At 32.9% G+C, this 7,466-nt stretch overlaps 1 pseudogene; it reads right to left on the reverse strand.

Moving 5' to 3' along the window:
* Positions 1 to 1,863: 1,863 nt before the first annotated feature.
* Positions 1,864 to 3,541, reverse strand: LOC106304936 (annotated as a pseudogene).
* Between the last annotated feature and the right edge of the window lie 3,925 nt (positions 3,542 to 7,466).

A 7,466-nucleotide genomic window follows, 5' to 3' on the forward strand; every position in this document is an offset into this window, starting at 1 on the left:
TGTATAGACAAGGTCTATGACCTGGACATAGATCGACCAGATTGAAACATGGTCGAATGATAAACCATATTTAGTATGCTGTCCATAAATACTTGGTCTGTCCGACCTAAGTAAAGGAGTTTGATAAGTAGACAGTCACGTCTAGACTATGGACAGATGCAAACACGTTTTGCAAAGACCAACATGTGATTCCCGAGGACAATGTGGTTCACATTGCTTAGCACACATGCTTTAAACGGGACACTCAATGTCAAAGGACATGAGAAACGACCTAAGAGGTCTAAGTGGTCTTAATTACGGTGCAGTAATGAAACTGGCCGATTACTCCCTTCCTACACAGACAGGATAGATCACGCATAAAGATGCGTAGTATGTAGAACCTACACCGAGGTTCACATCAGTGAGAGTAGTGCGTGTTGTACTCTTTTTCCTTCATCACGGTTTTGTCCCACTGGGTTTTCCTGATAAAGTTTTAATGAGGCAACATTAAGCGTACTACAAATCCTGTATGGTTATGGCATCCAAGGGGGAGTGTTATGAACAATGTGGATTGCCATTAACCAAGACAAGAAGAGATGGCCTATCAGGCCACGACCAGGCCCAACCACAGCCGTGTCCAAGAGAAGAGAGAGAGGCGGCTTAGAGAGAAAAGGAAACCATCTTTCCTTTTCCTATTAGATGTTATCTTTCCTTTTATGTATTTAGTAGATTTCCTATTTCATGTAGGATTATGATAAGTATTATTTCCATTTATCTCTATCTTGTAATCCTTATATAAGGAACCCCTTTTGATGATTAATAATACACACGAAATATTCAGTCTCAAACCCTTCGTTCACAACATCTAATGATTATTAGTTGTAATGTTTTTCATTATATGGGATGTGGTCGCACAGAGGTAAATTAAGACAATATTAAGTTTGTGGGACCACAGTTCGATTCCTAGCAAATGTAACTTTTTTTATCTAACATAACGGTTGACTTAACTAGATGTTAGTCAAAACAGGTTTTCATGCTACGGATTTGTATGGTTTTGTTCTTATGATTTGTTTGGATATAAAAAGGCACGACACGAAATGTAAAGGTTTTTTTTTTATCTAACATAACGGTTGACTAACGAGATGTTAGTCAAGACAGGTTTTCGTGCTACGGATTGAAGTTTATATATGGTTTTACCCTTATGATTTGTTTGGATATAAAAAGGTACGACACAAAATGTTGGGTCGAAAAATGCAATTTTACTTAAGTACGGGGCTCACTAAATTAATGCAATTTTACTTAAGTACGGGGCTCACTAAATTCTTACCCTTGTAGACCAAAAAGTCAAACCAACAAAGCTCAAGTTGCAATTTTATAGGGTCATGTTTTACTGAAGGGATTGAACATAAACTACATCTCTTTTATCACAAATCTAAGAGCTCATTATATGATACAAATATCTTCACATGGATCATATGGGAAAACAAATTATTGATGAAACCAAACGAACGACCATACTTATTCATCCAAACTAACCGTACCAGTAAAACTGCAAAATTTAAGCTTCCAACACCAATAATCACATGGAAGAAACAAAATTACTGCAACACAGTAAAAAACGAGAATCTATAAGAAAACTGTATAAGAATGCGTCTTTAAAAAGTTTTGGCAGAAACCCAGGAGCATGTTTAGCAGAAAGCATTTATAAACCAAAGATGTAGATGATTATAACAACTATATTGAGACAAGGAGAGACGCAAACAACAATATTACAACTTTAACCGTAAACTTACGATTAGTTACATGCACACTCACACAGAGAATCATTAAACAACACATGAAAGATGGAATGAAGCAAAAGCAAAAAGATATATTAAAGCTGTGTTTATAGAGAAAACTTTTGACGTTCACTTCAGCGACCAAGTTGAGCACTAGAAAACGTTGCAGTTGCTACCCCATTCGAGATTGATGAGGACGATGTTTCTGCCGCCGCATGATATGTCGCAACTGGCATTTTTAGTGGCAGATTAGGTAAGGGCGCCTCGAAATTCAAGACTTGGATGGCTTGCTTTATACTAGGTCTAGAGTTACTATCAGGATGAGCACACCATAACCCTACAATCATAAGACACTCTGCTTGCTCCACATCGTAATCTTTCCCCATCTGTTGATCAACGGCTGAGATCAGCTCTCCTCTACCGTACAGATCCCATACTTTCTCCACAAGACTTGACTCTGGCTCAATCTTTCCATGCCTCAAGCTCACCGACTTCTTCCCTGTAACGATCTCCACTAAAACAATGCCAAAGCTATACACGTCGGATTTTTTGCTTGCCCTTCCTGTGCTTATGTATTCAGGAGCCATGTAACCAAATGTCCCGGCTAGTCCTGTGGTCTTAAACTGCTGATGATCTTAACTTCGGTGATGAACTCTTTCTTTCCTTGCTTTGAAGCACCCGAAAATTTCTTCACGGCAACCATCAAATCCAAGTCGTTTAAGTAGCCTTTATAAACCGATCCAAAACCTCCTTGACCTAACTTTCTTTCAGACAAGAAGTTGTTAGTAGCCATTGCAAGATCTTTGTAAGAGAACCTTCTTGGCCCGGCTCCTCTTTCAAGATCTTCTTCGTTTATCGACGTCAAGTTTTCTCTCCTCCTTGCTGCTTTGGCCTTTCTTTGCTTCCTCTTCAAACACAACGGAACCACAACAACCAAAGAGACCAAGAGGAGAAAACCCGAAAGAGAAGCACCAAGAATGACACTTATACGGTTTGGTTTTGTCTTCTCTTTCACGTCCAAGCTGGAATAAAAGTCCCATGACAAGATCATATGCCCTTCCATCGCCGATCCTGTGGCACCTGAAAAGCCCATGGTAACTTCAGCAGGAAGGACCCTCAAAAGGTCAATGATGTAGTAAATACTTGAACTCTCCGAAGGAATAGTTGTTTCTTCATATCTCCAAGAGACGCTCAAGTTTTTCTGAGCAGCGTCATACGAGACTGTGCATGACATGTATCTTGGCTGTGAAGGGTTGCATTCCAGGAAGTGAAATTAGAGGAAGCAAGCGAGTTGTTATTGATCCCGACATGAGACTTGATACCATAAGGATCCCATTCAACGTTATAAAACGTATCGAACTCGACATGCACAAGCGGGAACCGAGAAGAATGACCGTTGGTTTCATTGAAAAGACCCAAGAAACCACTAGCTGAATTTGGAGGGACAGTGAAGCCTGCAGGGCCAAGAAAAAAAGCGAGCCCATGGCCATAATTTGCAGTGTTGATATCAATCTTGAAGGAGAAATTAGTGGTGAAGTCGGAAGCCTCCCCTGTTTCGGAATCCCAAATAGCAACTCTTTTAGCATAAGTAGCCCAACCAACACGACAAGTAAATGCAATATTGTTGAGTACGATCTCGCCATTTGGTGTTGCGTCTCCTTGGTAAGCTATGCGAGAGTCTCCTACTGAAAAACGAGGGATGCTAAAATTTAGCGAGCTTGCAAATGGGAGAAGAAAAAGAAAGAAGGAAGAGAGCAAGAACACTATTGAGTTTTTCATTGCGAGTGTAGAAAGCTAAGAATGTCTTAAACCCGCTATGCATAATGCATTACTTATACTGTAACAGATTTGTCTTTGTTTGAGATAGGGAGGGACCATATCAAAAGAAACATTCAATAATCTTTGGAATAACGTGATTAGTTTATGTATGGTTTTATCAGTTATAAGTATAATTAACAATTTTGCAGTGTTTTTAAACCCAGACCGAACCGGCGGTCGGACTGGATTGAACCATGAACCGAAAAAAATCAGGGTTGGGTTAATGTTAAAACCCAACTAAAATTGAACCAGTTAAAAACCCCTATAGAACCGTCAAAACCCCGGGAACCGGCGATCAAATGAACCGGCCAAATTTTGGTTCGTATATAAGCCAAAAATTTTTTAATGAAACAATTAATTTTTTTTTTATAAAGTAAAAATAAGATTTATCAAAGATTAGTAAAATATCATCTCTCGTCTTTTTCTTTTGTCGTCTTTACAACTCATAAATTATAAGATTCACAAAGTTTAATATTCACGTTAATAAATATTTACGTTTCTGAAATTTGTATATCAGAATATAAATTTTACCTGATGTGTATATAATTTTTTTTAAAGGTGATAAAGATTTAGAGTGACAAGATCTGCGAATAAAGTTTAAATGTGCTTTTTATATTGATTTTAGATTTTAATTGTTATTTTTGTTTTTTCTACGCATTATCGCTGTTTAAACATTTTATTTAATATGATATATTTTTCTAATATGCATATTATTTATAAAATATCATTAAATTTAGTTTAATCTAAGTAAACCCGATCGAGCCCGGTCGAACCACAATTACCTATGATCCAAAAAATTTCCGGTTCGCTAGCTGATCCGATTTTAAAAACACTGCAATTTTGTTAAAAAAAAGGGGTATAATTAACAACAACAAAAGTAAGTATTCGCATGATATATTGTAATTTGATGTTCTACTGCTTTATCATCTGGCACAATCGTGGATAAAAGTTTGAGTAAAGGTTTTGCCAATACTCAATTAGAGTAGTCATAGAAGCATTCTTTTGTAAAAGACGCCCACAGTGGATGAATAAATTCAAAATTTCATCAAAAAAAAAGGTTTTGCCAATAACTGGATTATTTTTTTGGGGTTTACTGACTATGAAAGCATATGTTACGATATTATAGTAGTGTTAGTTTATGAGTGGTTCTATTATAGAATGTAGGAGTGTCAACGATATATTACAAAATTAGAGTCAAGATTCTTTGTCTTATTTGGGGGACAACACAGAAAGCAAACTAATCGCTATCGTCTAAACAAGTTACGCGTATTCTCATGTCGGTCGTCGAGTTTTTGAGGTAATATTATAACTTTACTAAAACAAATGTTGAAGTGGAAACAAAATAACTGGAGTCTATTTTACTTATGGTTTATTCTACCGACGTGCTAGTTCTAGGAAAAAAAACAAAACCAGTTGAATCACGTCACTTACTTTGTCAAATCACGTCACTTACTTTGTCAACATATTTGTTCTGTATAAAGAAATGTATACATATCAATAGTATTTATTTTGAGAAATACATATCAATAGTTTTATAAGTGTTTTACCACAATTTATAAATAACCAGTGATTTCCAATACACAAAATAGAATATTAATAAACAATATTTTTTATTTACCAATACAAAATTTGCTTAAAGTTTTTTCCCTATTATTCATTTATCGGTTAAAATATCTTAAATTACTCATCACAATTTGACATTTTATTCTGTGCTTTTTTCAAATATAATCTAAAATTTCAAGTCAAACACAAAAATAACTCTTTTTTTTTTGAAACTTTCATTTTTCCTATTCATCCTAGAAGTTCGAGTTATTCACGAAAATACCATTAATTTTTTTTTCTTTTTTTCGAAAATAAGTCTTTTACCTTATCATCCTCATCTTCACCAAATATTTACATTATTGTCATTACCATCAATACACTAACCACCATGAACAACCAATTTGAAGCTCTTAATGCACCAAATTTTTGACTTTTACTCTTCATATCTCATTAGTTATGCACACAAATCACATCTCCTTCACTCTCTCTTCAAATTCATCCAAAAACTAAGATTTTGATTTCAAGCTTTGTAAGTTTTATAGAGACATTGAAGCTCATGATTTGTGGCCATTAACGACTTGGTAGCTATTGTAGTGAAGTTATGGGTACTTGCAGAAGCTAAGCAAGTCATCTCAGAGATTCAATGTATGAAATTGATTTTTTCCTCAGATCTGTTCGCGAAGACTTTTAGAAGATTTCGGGAAGACTTTCAAAAGACTTCGCTAGATGTGTTATCCATCAAGAAGACTTCTTCTAACTTTCCTTTATTAAGAAAAAAAAACTGAAAAATCAAGAGAAGAGAAGTCTTCTATAAAAAGTCAAATTTCTGACAAACTTCGGTTAGTTGCAAAACTAATATATTTATCCGTGAAGACTTTTCGAGAAGTCTTCTCTGGCATTTTCGAGAATTTTTCAAATTAAAAAGTAAGCCAATATTTACAAAGGAAGACTTCTCAAGATGTCTTCTGTAGAGTAAACTTCCTAAGAAGTCTTCCTTCGTAATTTTACTAGTCTTTTGAGTTACTTTTGCATTTGATTGAATTTGGGGTACAATTTTGTATTCAAAATCAAGTTTTGAGTCATTTTTGACAATGTTCCCTTTTATTTTTTTCGTTTGATATATTTTAAAATACAACATTCTAATAAAACTAAGTTTATTTAATTTATTTTGATTAAATATAAAAAACTAATAAAATTTTAGATGTATTTATTAACTTAACAAAATAGCAGCATATAGCTTAACAAAATAGCAGCATATAGCTTAACAAAAATTAATATATATATATATATATCAATTACTATATTTAAGTATTTTAAATATTTAAATATATGTAAAAGTATAAAATTCTCATAAACTTAAGTTTAGTTGATTAATTTTTGTTGAGATACATCAAACCAATAAAAAATAATTAATTTTTTTGCTTAACAAAACGTTCATCATTCTCTTAACCAAAATTAATATATTTTACACCAACAATTATTAAACATTTAAATATTTATAAAATTTTAACTTTTGATCAATATTAGCTACCATAGCACTAGTAGAAGCATATTCAAGCTTAGAGTACCATCTTCTCTTAGCTCTCGTGCTTCTCCACCTAGCTCTCGGATCTAAGTTCTTGAATCTTTTAATAAGTTTCTTATTTCGTGAAACAAATAAAAATTTTAACTAACTAGTCGCAGCCTAATAATAAAAGTTAATTATATGTCTTTTGTTTGATTCCTGCTGAAATAAAACTGCTATTATTTGAATAGTCTGGATTTGAATTTTGGTATATACATTTTGGCATATACAATTTACATAGTAGTATTATAATAGACAACTAGATTAAGATCCGCGTCTTGCGCGGGATAAACATTATATATATAAATTATTTGCATATTATGAAATAATAAATATATATTGAATAATTAAAAGTCAGTAACTATTACATATATAATTAAATTGGTGCGAACGTATAAATCAATTTTATTAATCCAAACAATTTTTTTTTTAAAATTTGATAGGATATGTAATTAAATTTAAATTATATTAACATACATAGTATATTTTTAATATTAATGTCTATTAAATGATGTTTTCTACTCATATGTTTTTTTGATTATGTGTATCTTTAATAGCAAAAACTTTAAATTACTGATAACAAAATTTTTATTGTGGGATTAATAATATTAGTAATTTATAATTAAAAAAAATTTATCAGTGTTAGTTCAAAACTTTTATAAAAAAAAATTATTCAAAGTAAAATTTGAAACTAAAATAATCATGATTTTTGTTAACTGGGCGGATCATTATTTATATGATATCGCACACAAAAGAAAAATTTATGTTTTTAAAATTATCTAATT

The sequence above is a fragment of the Brassica oleracea genome, chromosome C7 (assembly GCF_000695525.1).
Source record: "Brassica oleracea var. oleracea cultivar TO1000 chromosome C7, BOL, whole genome shotgun sequence".
NCBI lineage: Eukaryota > Viridiplantae > Streptophyta > Magnoliopsida > Brassicales > Brassicaceae > Brassica > Brassica oleracea.